This window comes from Geospiza fortis, unplaced genomic scaffold (genome assembly GCF_000277835.1).
Source record: "Geospiza fortis unplaced genomic scaffold, GeoFor_1.0 scaffold164, whole genome shotgun sequence".
In the NCBI taxonomy this organism is placed as follows: Eukaryota; Metazoa; Chordata; class Aves; order Passeriformes; family Thraupidae; genus Geospiza; species Geospiza fortis.
The window spans coordinates 177,037-190,008 of record NW_005054426.1 but is presented as its reverse complement, the minus strand read 5'-3'; the positions used below and the strand labels follow the sequence as shown (position 1 = coordinate 190,008).

Here is a 12,972-nt window from a genome sequence, read left to right as displayed (position 1 = left end):
AAAGCCCTCATGCTGCAGTAAATTGTTGCCCAGCCCATGGTACTTTACACATCCCTGTGGAGGTAATTGCTGGATTGGGGTCTTAGCCTTACCTGCACCTCACACACTGATGTTTCCCTTCCTTCCTTAGCAGTGAGAAAAAGCCTAAAGAGAGAGGATCCAGCATAATGAGCATTGTCTGCTTTTCCCCTTAGAGAAGTCCTGGAGAACGTTACTGGGACTCTTAAAATACTTCTACTCCATTTGGAAATGCTAAAGCAAGAACTTCATCAGAGTCTTCCTCTGTACTTTTATATATGGGTGTTGATGGCAATAACTTCAGTTGGGCTGGGTGGGGGGAGGGGTGACACTCAAGGGCTTCTGTAGAAATTATTCTGAACAAACCAATCCACTCACTACCAGAACATCTAGAACACTTCATTGTGGTTTTCTGTTTCTTTCACATTCAGGTAGGCCCCTCACCCTGTGGTCATTTCTTCAGGCTTTCTGCTCCAGGTATGAATCTAGAAATAAATTACTGTAAAGTGGAATATGGACAAAGTCACACCACTGCAGGTACTCTTATTCTAGTCCAGACATGCTGAAATAGTTGGGACCTCTACAAAACTGAGCATGGAGAGCAGAAATGAAAGCAGAATGCTGCCTTCAAGGGGCTTGCCAAATATTCCTCTAGTTTCAGCTGAAAGGGAGATGTGGCTGTGTAGGAGCTGCACGTGTGCAGGCGTTTCCCCATGCAGGCAGCTGCAGCACCTGAGTGAGTGCAGGCAAGTGGGAGGATGACACTCAGCAGCTTTCCCCCGTGCTCAGAACAGCTGCCTCTGCCCCAACCCCATTCTGCCCATCCCTCTGCACTCAGAAACCACGGTGCCAGGAAGTCACTTCTTCCTAGCTGAGGTCCTCATATAATAATGTCCATTTAAGCATTGTTGCTTGTGGTGTAGGTCAGTAGTCATGACTCAGGGCAGCCCTTCACTTATCTTCCTCTTGCTGGCTAGACACAAAATCCAGCCCACAAATTAATCTGTCCCATTTGCCAATAAAGAGGATCCCTTGTTCATTAAAAAATTGCACACAGAAGTCCTTAGTTTGTATTAAGGTCCTCTTCAGTAACTGTGAAATCAAGCCCTTAAAAGTTCAGAAATCCCAAATTCTCCTTGCATTCCAGATTTGTGTTTGGGATTTTTTGTTCCGGTTGTCTTGGTGGACAGCATTACACATAGTAGTGTAGCTTTTAACAGGATAAACACAGTAATTCTTCATCATCTTAGTTTTTGCAGAGGAGGATAAACAAAGCTGAAATGTGCTTCCCTCTCTGTTCAGTGTCTTTGTACAAGTCCTGGAGGTGGAGATCTCCAAGCCTGGATGTGTAGTGCCCCCTCAGGGGAAGCTGTTCCTGATGCTGATTCCTGGCTGCATCCAGGTGAGAGAACGTGAGCCCAAACACCATTCTGTTTGCTGTGCCCGCTCTTCTATGTCGGTTGTTGTCACACCAGCAGGTTTAGAGAGCAACTTCCCTTTTTGTCCCTCAGGTAGTTTTTGTTTTGGGCATTGGATTACTGTTAAGGCTTTCTGTCAGAATGTTTAAGAAACGTCCACCATTTTATTGTAGATTCAACTTTTTAAAAAAAATAAAATCTCTGGGATTTTAGCCACCCATGGTGGCTTTCCTGGAGGCCCTAATCTTACATAACATGAGTCCTGTAATTAGATAACCAATCTCATAATAGAAAAATGAGCACATATTCTTGAATCACCTCCATGATGCTGGCCTGTTGTATACTGAGAGAGGATTCCCTGTGCACACCCCTCAGTTCTCAAAAAAGCAACCTTTCCATAGGAGGGATTATAATGATGGATGTGAGTTTGCACAGAAATACAGTCATGCACACAGGGTGGGGAAGCATTGTTTGTTTGGAGTTCTGATGCTGTTGTTGGAAGGGCAGACTGAAGCAGGATTGTTTCCTGTGAGCAAAGGCACATTTTTAATGAATTGAACTTTTGTCCTTAAAACACAAAAAGAGTGGTTTTTGTGATTCACACTGTGTGATATTTTCAGTTGTCTTTGCATTTAGTTAAGAACAGCACAAGAATAATCCTATGAATAAAACATAAAAGCAGAATGACCCTATAAAAAGAGTGGAGTTTCTGCCTCAGCAAAAAACTTGCTGCATTGCTGTGGAGGCTCAGGGGGTAAAGTGGCTCTGGTAGGGGCCACATTCTTGTCCTGTGGTCAACAAGCATTGTCACAGACTCTTCTGACATTTTCACACCTCCTGAGACACATGAATTGAAGTCCCCAAGGAATCAGAGAATAAAGAAACAAAGACCAAAAGATTGTTTAAAAGGTACCTAGTCACAACCATAAGTAGATGGTTGATCTTCCATTCCTAGGACCTCCCCCTCCCTTGTTAGTGATTCTCAGAAAAACCATATGAGGCCCATCATCTTAGTAGGGTGCTCACATCCAACCCCTGCTACCCCTGTGTCCTGGAGCATTGTCACATTGTTCTCTGTGATTTGGGGGTTGTGCCTCATACTCTCTGCAGGAGTCCCCACAGTGGCTTGAATATCTGTGCCTTTATCTCACCTCTGGTGCTGGAATGCCTTCCTGGCAGGTCTCACAGTGAGCACATTTCATTCAGGGGCTGGTTTCCTGCTGAGGTGCTGTCACTGATGCTGAGTAAGGATGGGGTGAATCCTGGCTCCAGCTCTTCTCACTGGAGCAAACAGGTCAAGCTTTTCTCCGGGGTCAACCAGCTGATTCTCAGTCAGGTCAGAATTCCCATCAAAACCCTTTCTACATATATGCCCTATGGGAATCTGCCTAGATTGTTTCTGCCTAGCTTAGATACCCATTCATCAACTCAAAAACCCCCTAATTCTATGTCCTTTAGGTACTCCATTACAATGGAGTCCTAGTGGCCTTAATTACTCCTGATGGACTGAAGTCAGAATGCCTCTCTGTCTTGGGAGTATTCTCTGCAGTGGATCCCAAAAGAACCATATAGTCTAGGTTTTCTTCCAGTGCCTGAGGTATCTTATGGCCCTATATCATCAGATGGTGGAGAGATGACTCTGTGATCTTGCTGTGACACTGGCCCAGCTCACAGACATTTCAACAGGAATAAAAGTGCTCCACAGAATATAAAATGGCTGCTGTTTCTCTACATGGGAGCAGAATATAACAGAGGAGAAAGGTTGATTGCAGGAAGAAGGTGCCATGGGACAGAAATAGCACTAAAAGGTCTTGGCAGCATTTACCTGCTCAACGACTGCAGGTTTCTTTGAGAGGAAAGATCAAAGTTTTCTATCCAAATAATGTTTTGAATTTGAATGCCTGCATTGAAATCAGGATTTGTAAATCTATAGTAGCTTTGTTATCCAAATACAAAACTTTTTACTCATCACCCATGTGTTTAATGATCCATGTGACATGCATGGGTGGTTTTTAGTTTATTTTTGAAAAGGGTAGATGGATTTTTGCTTTCCAAAGGCTAGCTTGGGGAATAGCTCAGCAGTCCATCCTCTACTGAGAGAGCATGGTGATGTCTTGTTAACTTCTGGTGCAGGGGGTTTCACAACCTCCCAGATAATATTTTCCAGCTCTGGCTTATGCAGAGAAAGTTTTTGCAACATCTGCTCTTGTTCTTTTCTCCTGTCTTCTTTTCTTTCCTGGAAATTAAGTTGGTTAGATCTTATCTCTGTCCTTCCAGCAGTGTAATCGCTGTGTCCCTTAACAGCAACCTCTCGTGTACTGCAACTGCACTGTCATGTCTTGACCTATTTCCAGCCTTCTCCTCTAGACTCAATAAACCCAGTTCCCTGCTTTCTTCCCAGAGGTTGTTTTGCAAACCTCTTATTGCTGCAGATGTGTTCCCACACCCAGCCTGCACCAGACTGGCTGTTAGCTGTTCCCTGTCCTGTGCCAGTGGTGGCTCCTTGCTTCTCCCTGGCCGTGTAGTGCTCCACCCCCTTCCCTGTTCCCAGTGGCTTCCCGCTGTGGGGTTGGCCAGGATTCCTGAGTGGGTGTAGGGGGCCCTGCTGGGCCAGGTGCTGGGAGCAGGTGCCAGGCCCCCAGGCCCTGTCAAGCACAGGAACTGGTGTGTGCAGCTCACTCCTTGTGCACCCCAGTCCTGCCAGGAAATCAGAGTCCCTGTGGGGCTTCAGGGCTTTGTTCTCAATTCCCAGGTTCGGGAATGTTATCAGCTCTCTCTTCATGGGCTCACAGATCACAGCATCAGAGAATGGTTTCAGTTGGATGGGGCATTAAAGGCTCATCTCATTCCAACCTCCTGTCATGGGCAGGGACACCTTCCACTAGCCCAGGTTGCTCAGAGCCCCATCCACCCTAGCTTTGAACAGTTCCAGAGATGGGCAGGCCACAGCTTCTGTGCCTGGGCCTCACCACCCTCACAGTAAAGAATTTCTTCCTCATACTTAATCTAAACCTTGCCTCTGTCAGTGTGAAGCCATTCCCACTCATCCTGTCACTCCAGGCACTTATCAATTGTCTCCATCTTGTCTCCTGTGCATATTGAAAGGCCACATAAGGTCTCCCTGGAGCCTTCTCCAGGCTGAACAACCCCAACTATCTAGGCCTGTCCTCATAGGAGAAGTTAATTAATTTCGGATTGATTTTTGGTGATCTGCTTTAGAGACTCTCCTAGGGGGAGGAGGTTCACATCTTCTAAGGAGTGTAAGCATTTCAGGAGCTCCTGAGGAGGAAGGGCTGCCAAAGAACAGGTGTGAAACATCTCCTTCATTTTAGGAGCACCAGCTTCCAGGATCAGTTGGAGTTATGTAGCCTCCTTGTATCACCTATTTAGTGAAATCATTATATTATATATATTATTATATATATATATATTATATAATCCTTCCAGTCTAAAGAGTGCGAACTGCCTGGACAAGATACCACTTAAAATGCTTAAGAGCATGGACAAGGCAGGTTCTCCCTGCTGATCCTCCCATGGGGATGCCAGTAAGAATTCTCTGCTGCACCTAGCCACTGATCCCTGGCTATAGGAGCATTGATCCCTGTTTGGAGGAGCACTGATTCCTGGATATAGGAACCTCCTCATCTCTGATTCCTCTACATGCTTGTATTTGATTGAAATAAGACAGTTGGTTTCTAATGGGCAGCGGACAGTGGGATAAAAAAAGGTGTATTTCCTTCAAAAACTAGAGGAAAAAACCGTCCCCAAGCCTGTCCAAACTACACCATGAAATTAATCCCCAAATCTGAAAATATGTATTAAAATCAAAGAGAGCTTCTGAACTGTCTTTGATTTTGATACTTCTTGAGAGAAATGGACACTATTAGGTGGTGATTCATCTGACCTGTTTCATATGTCTACCTTAGGAATAGGTGAAAGGCTGCTTCAGTATTTGACAAAGGGGCTTTCCTTATTTTGTTTGATGATCTATTCTCAATTTGTTATTACTTATAATATTTTACCATTTTTTAATACTCAGTTAATCTTTGCTCAGAACAAGAATGGGCTGATAATATATCTTTCTCTGAGAACTGTGGTTTCAAAAAATCAGCAGTTTCACTCCTGTGATTTTGCAGTTTGTCTTCTGGAAGGGATGTGTGGAATAGAAACAGTGAAGTTGTAAGACCAGAGAAGACAGAAGCCCAGAGGGGAAAAAGGTGAGCAAGTCAGAATCTGAAACAACACAGTCAGGAAACGCAGATTGCGTGGTTTGTCTAAAAAGCTTGTTGGTTCAGTTAGAGGAAAAGGGAATTTGTATATGTATAGCTGTAGTTTTGCTAACTGTATATGAAAAAGGCAGATTAATTTATTGCACACACTATCCAATGTCATTATGTTAGATATTATACAATACCAGGAATAGCAGCTTTACAGAAAAGGGCCTGTGTGTGGAAAGTGGTAGAATAATTCATTTTTTTCTTATATCCAGTGATCCAGCTTTTTAAAGTTGCTGAGACAACTCTAACCCTTCAATATAGCTAAGAAACACCCGCAGATGGGACCTCACTTAAGGGACGGTCCACTAATGTAAAGATTAACTCAGTGGGATGTAGACTTGAGCTCTAATTAATGTTTCTGTGGTTGTCTCCCAACCCTAGGCCAGGTTTAAAGATTCTTCATCACAGATATCTTATTCTCTCTGTTGTATTTGCTTTCCTCTTCCACTGAGCCTTTGTCAAGAGCAACTAATGAGCTGCAGTCAGTGTTCTTTTTCATGTACAGGCTCTTATGAAAGTTGTATTTTAAAATAGAAATGTGTTCATAAACTTTATGTATGAAAAGGGTGATAGACTGAGGGATAAAAGTAATTTCATTGGGCAGAAGTTAATTTACAGTAGATAAGCATGCTGTTATTCAAAGTAAACGGCATCCCAGCTATTCATGGAATGGCATTTGTCTTCAGTAAATATTTTACGTAATACATGCAAGTTATCATGGAATGAAATTCATTTTTCATAGAAGTTTTATGTACTGCTGGCCACTTGGGACTCCCAGGAATTAAAGATTTGACAACAACATGGTCTCTCATCTTATTTTCCATGATTTTGATCTCAGAGCTACAAAAGTGGTTGTAATGTGAGGGATTCCGTTTTTTTTTTTTTAATTCCAAGCCCCCTGAACATTTCCAGTCAACTGCTGTACATCCAGGTGTATTAATAAACCTTTGCTTTCCTTTGTGACTTCTCACAGATCACTTAGTATTTGTTTTAATGCTCCCCTCCAAAAAGTCAGCAGCTTGTACATTGGGAATTTGCAATGTGTCTGTGATGACTTCAGTTTTGGGAGGTATAGGATGCTATTTCAAAGCATAACATAATGGGGGGGCTTTCTCTGTTGCAGGTACTCATGACAAATTCCCCTGCAAGCTCAGACATTAATCCTTGGGAAAAGTGAGTGTCAGGAGCCTGGTTATGGAGCCATGGGGCCATTTATGGACAGCCTTTGCTGGAGGTGGGTCTGGGCTGCTGCAAACTTCAGCCAGGAGGAGCAGGAGGTACTTTGCCTACTGAGTCATGGCACTAAATGTGATTTTTACAATTATTAATAGTGAAATTCAGTGGAAGAATGAATCAGGTCATTGGTATTTAGTCTGAACCAGAGTTGTGAAACTTCAGGTGACTGTGCAGGAGGGAGGTTGCCATGATGGATGTGCATCATCCATGGAAAACACGTCCTTGTGCTTACAGCTTTCCTTGTATTTCTTCTTGCTTATGTAAAAAACCTGTAGGTATAATCACCTGAAAGATTAAAATGCTTTTAAAAATTTCCTAAATGAAATTGCTGCTTGTCATCCCTGGATGCAATTCTGAGATAAAAAAGGTGCGAGCATTTGCACAGCTTTGTAGAAATTCCTAGGACAACCCCAAAATAAGTGGTGGCTTTGTCCACATTTTCAGAGTGCTACTGCAGTCATGATCATCGTAAAGAAAGGAAAACACACAAATGGACCATGCAAAGTAAGATGGTTTGTGGTTGGACTTAATGACCTTAAAGGTGCTTTCCAACCTAAAAGATTCTGAGTAGTTTTGTTTGACCTCATTGCAGCCTTCCAGCATCTGAAGGGAGCCTATATGGAAAACATGGAGGGAGACAATTTAAAAGGGCCTGGAGTGACACGACAAGGGGGAATGGCTTCACACTGACAGAGAGGCGTTTAGGTTGGACATTAGGAAGAAATTCTTCCCTGTGAGGATTGTGAGGCCCTGGCACAGGTTGCCCAGAGAAGCTGTGGCTGCCCCATCCCTGGAACTGTTCAAGGCCATGTTGGATGGGGCTCTGAGCAACCTGGGCTAGTGGAAGGAGTCCCTGTCCATGGCAGGGAGGTTGGAACCAGATGACCTTTAAAGGTTCCTTCCAACTGAAACCATTCTATTCTGTGAATCCTTTCTGTACTTCTGCCTTTGGATGGAAGAAAGTCTTCATGGAACAACATCCCCACCATTCCCTGCCCACAGCAGCAGTTGGTCAGGCACCAAGGAGCATGTCATATGCCTCAGTAAGTGATTTTAATTGACTAAATAATTTTTTTTGCTTCTGAATAAATGGCTAAATTTTTAATTATACTTTCCATCTTTGTGTCAGAATCACATCTATTGGTAGTGACCAGTATTTAGCATGTGTCTCAGGCATGGTTTTTGACCACTATAAACACATTTTGCACACTTCTAGGTAGCTGCTTATGGCTGGTGTCCTGGCAAATTTTGGTCTCTGCAGGACTTGACCTTTAAATATACAGGCTGGATAAACTACAACAGCCAAGGAAGCTGTGAGGAACCCTGGCTGCTTTGCCTGCCAGCAGACTTGTTCAGGCTCCATGCATTCAGCTTGCCTTGATTCATGCAGAAAGGGGCAGCTATATCAGGCAAAGGGCCATTTCCTGTCTGTGGTACAAAGCTGGGAAGTTCCCTAGGCTTTGTTTCTTACATAAGAAGTAAGACAGGGAGCTGTAGAGAAGTTTAAATAACTGCTGCCAGGCATTTAGAACAATCATTCATGATTGTGGTTTCCCACTTGGTATCAGTGATGATTAAACTCAGCTAAGCTTCTCCTCTGCTTCCCTCAAACATTTTCCTTCTGTAACACTGACACAGCTGTTTGTGTGTCCATATAGTGAATTGGATCAGGAACTGATCCAGCTAAAAATAACCAAGAGTAGACTGGGAAACCATTACTTTTCAGCCAATGAAATTTCAATCTGCATCCCTCTGCAGCTGCACACAGAGCTGCAACTGACACCACGAGCAGAGCTCAGGAGGAAGTGACCACAAGTACACACAGAAGAGGAGATGAGGCTTTTGGAAGAAAAGAAGGTGGAACCAGAGCTCCAGTGGGATGAGCAGAGTAGTACAAACCTGGCAGCTCCACTCCTCAGAGGTACTTAGCAAGAGATGAGCACAGATTCCAGCTGTGTGACGTCTACTTGGAAAAGATGCCTAAATCGAACCTCTTCTGAGGATACTCCTTGTGTGCAAAAAAGGGCACATTTCTGTTTAATGCCTTTGTTCTGCTTTCTCTTAACTCCCTGCTGCTCCCCCCAGGCTCCCGTTTGATGGCATAGATTTTATGGTGGCATTACCAACTTGAGGAATCCTGAGATGTTTGTTACCACCCACCCAAGACTGCAATATTCCCTCACTTGTGCCAGCCTTGCTGTTTGTGGAGCTGTGCTGAACACTGATCAGGGAAGCAATCCAAATAAAAAATAACCCAGTGGCGTGGCTGGCAATGGCAAGAGCTTTAGCCATCCAGGATAATCTGCAGTGACAAATCAGCTAGAGCTGCTTGCCATTTCAGATGTCATGAAAGCCCAGCCTCAGAGATACCTATTTAATACAAGAAATATGAACCTTTCAGCCAGTGAAGGAGCCTGGGGAATGAGGAGGCAGGAATCTTTTGCCCATGTTCATAAGGGACACAAGAACAAACCTCACTGTGCCCAGATGGCAGCACAGAACATCTTCACACAAGCTTTGCTTTAGCAGTCCTTCACATGATGCTTTTGGAACAAAAGTTAGTGGCAGTGTGTGCCATTCCACTGATGGATGTTCTTTATTCTGTGGATTAGGGAGAAAGCAACGTGGATTTTTAAGGGTACTGCAAATATGGGCACTGTGCCATCACCAAGAAAGGGAATAAAAGAGCCATCTACACAGACAGTTTCATGGTACAGAGTGAAGTAACAATTTGTGGATGCATTCCAGAAGAGGATGTATTCCTCTTCTCTGCCCTAGAGAAACAATGCCGCTGCTGTGATGCACCAGCACTAATATGCATGATCACACCAGCAGTGACATTACTGTCACCTAATGACAGACTTGGAGGAAGCATCTGTAATTAGTCATTCTCTCTTGTATTCCAAGCCATGTCTGGTTTTCTTCTGGCATCTCTCTTCAGTTCATGGTTCATGCCTCCTGGGTGGAGTATTTTTAAGTACCAGTCATTTATTTCCTTTTTCTTTCCCTCCTGCTTCCAACTTGGCACTTCACCTCTGCTCTCCCCAGGAATGTTCCTGCTGGGAGGTGACTGACTTGAGCATCGATGGCGAAAGTGGTGAATTCAGAGACTCAGAGCCTGAGGAGTTTCAGGATCTTCTCAGGTTACATTTCTAGAGAAAGGAATTCACTTTCTCTCCACATGGATTCGTGGCTATGGTCAAAAAAAGGTGAAAGATGGAGGAGAAACCTACAATCACATTGGCAGCTGCATCCCAAATTAGCCAAAGGAAAGGCTAATTTTTTTTTCAAGTGTCTGAAGCTTAGGGCAAGATGTGGCTGCCCTGAGGCAAACCCTGAGTGCTTTCACAGCAACACCTGTCCTCAGGACAGCCCTGACAGGTAACATCAAGGCTGACCATGCCAGGGAACTTGGATTCAAGGGTCCAGACCAAATACCATCATGTTTTACCATCTTCTTTCACTCTCCAAAAATATGAGGAGCTGTGTTCATTGATCTTAATTCTTCCTTCTCTAGACACAGGAAAAATGTTCTGTTTCAGCCCCTTAATCCCTGCATTCCATTGCTGCTTCCCTTTCCCCAATAATTGTTAAAATACTTCTTTTTTTTCAGTAAAGCATCTTGTGGTTCCTGTTTCACCCTACCTTCACATAAAGGCTTGATCATATGTCCAAAGAATTGAGAAGATGCCTGAAATCCCTCTAATGTGTACTATATGTAAACTCTGTTTTTCCTGTTTTGTTTGGTATTTCTGCCTGAAGGCATCAGGAGAAATCCAAAGGTCATCTGTTAAAGAACTCAGGCAAGACAAGAAAGCAATTGACCAGCAAAGAGGCACCTTCTTAAGCACAACAGCCAGGTGCAAAGCTGTGGGAAGAAACTTCCAGTCCTTGTACTGGAAAAGATCTGATAAGGCTGGGAAAAGGGACATGGAAGGATACATACAGGCCTGTCAAAAGCTCTGCCATCTGTAAAAGCAGGGGCATGTTCTATGTGCTTGGAGGTGCTCTGGGGCAAGCAGGACAAGGCAGCCCTTTTGTGAGGGGAGACACTGACAGAACAGGGATAGACACAGAGAAGTTTCCTTCTGTAGTTCTGTGCTTGAAGATGGGAAAGTACAAACATCCCAGCCACTCAAACAACTCAGGCAGGCAGAGTTCACCAGCATTGTGAGGAAGGTCAGCTGGAGGGAGAGACAGAGCAGAAAATGTCACAAGGCAACGCATGAACACCAGGGCAACTGTAAGACCTCTGGAAAGCAAAAAGAAGCAAGTCCAGGTATGAGGGATCAATGGGGGCATCTGGAAAGTTGTGACCCTTCTTCCATGCAGCTGTTATCACCCCCAGATTACATTTTCCCATGAGCTTCAGGAAGTCCAATCCTCCCCCAGTCTTCCTAGTTGTTCAACTGCTCTCCTTTCCCCTCGTGATGGCCTGGTTCAGCCATTCACCACTGCAATGGCAAAATGTTTCAGGGCACCTTGACTTTGGGTCTGTTGCCTGTTCTGGCCTCCCTTTGCTAAATCTTCTGAAATTTCCTTTAGTTTCTTTTTTTTTCCAGAGATGGGGGCTCCTGGTGTGTCTGTGGCTGTTCAGACCAGTGTTGCTGAAGGAAAGCACTTCATACCAGAGCCTGAAGAAAAAGTCTCCTGTGCATGCAGGGACACTTTTGTTTGATAGATCTCAAAAACTGTTTTATAGAACAGGCATAAAATACTTCTAAAAATTTACTGAACACACAAAACCACACCTCTTGTCCAAGATCAAAAGAAATCTGTTTTTCCAGTCACAATGAAGCAAAAAATGTGTAAAAAGCTGTATTTCAGTCATCACTATTACATGTATTTTTTTTTCTATCAGCGGACTGGAAAGCTGGATCCCATAGAACCCAAGTGGCACTGAGGTTCTTCTACCAGCAGGATGGTGTGTTGCTGCAGAGAAAAAAAGACAAACCACTTTCCCTTATAAAGGAAAGGTGAGCACTGAGTGCCCTCCTCTGACTTTTCAGATTCTTTCAGAAATGTGAGAAAATTAAGACCAATTCCAAGAATGTCCCTCAACTCCAGATTCTTGGGCTGAGAAACTGATAGGAAACTCACTCTGGGGAGAAAGAAAAATAAAGCAAGCAAGCAAGCAAGAAAGAAAGAAAGAAAAGGGAGGGAAGGGAATGATAAAAAGGGAGAGAGAGAGGGAGAGGGTCAGGACAACAACACGAGGGTGACAGATTTTATTTCAGAGACGTCATTCATCCATTTGTCTCTCTCAAGTATCTCTCAAGTGCCACAGTCCCACTGCAGGATCTGAGCACTGTTAGCACAAAAGAAATTTGCAGTATTCTACATCCCACAGCTGGCAGGAGCATTTGGGCAGCAGCTGGTGACCACAGGTCTGGCATGAAGTGTGCTAGGGATCTCTGCTGGAATTAGAGTAGCTAATTGGCTTTTTCCAGTAGCCTCCCACTGGTCCAGAGGGAGGAGCTGGCTGGTAGAGAAGCCAGTGAGGTGACTGCTGTCAAAGTGAACCTTCTGGTTCTTTTCTTGTTGCACATCCCCAATATGTTCTGAATTTGTCTTGTGAGTTTATGTTGCCCACAAAGGGATTAAATCCCAAGAAGAAGAAGAACATACCCTTTAACTTCTGCAGCAGCAAGGGTTTCAGATTCTCCTCTCAAGCTACATAGCCACAGAAAGTAAAGTGCAAACAGGCCAGGGGAAACTAATTATTTCAGCCAAGTGACATGAAGAGGCAAAACTAACAGTGGCTGTGGAAAGGAACTCCAGTTATGTGCTTAGACTGGTGAGCAATCCCATCCTAGCTGCTAGGGAACAGCTGTGAACCCTAAAGCCACTTCCATCTGGCACAGTTCAAAATAAATTAATAAAGATCTTAGAAATAAATCCATGTCAATCCTTTTAATTTGTAGAGCATTGCTAAGTATACACAGTGCTTCACCAAGCATGGGGAAAGGAAAATAAATGCCCTGAGGGCTGATGTGAAGGGTGAGAAAACACCTGCACCTTGG

At 43.9% G+C, this 12,972-nt stretch overlaps 1 long non-coding RNA gene across 1 annotated transcript; it reads left to right on the top strand.

Moving 5' to 3' along the window:
* The first annotated feature begins 684 nt into the window (after positions 1 to 684).
* On the top strand, positions 685 to 7,184 carry LOC115948545. Its single transcript, XR_004082359.1, has 3 exons — positions 685 to 1,420; positions 5,573 to 5,653; positions 6,837 to 7,184. It is a non-coding gene; the product is annotated as an uncharacterized LOC115948545 (long non-coding RNA).
* The last annotated feature ends 5,788 nt before the right edge of the window (positions 7,185 to 12,972 follow it).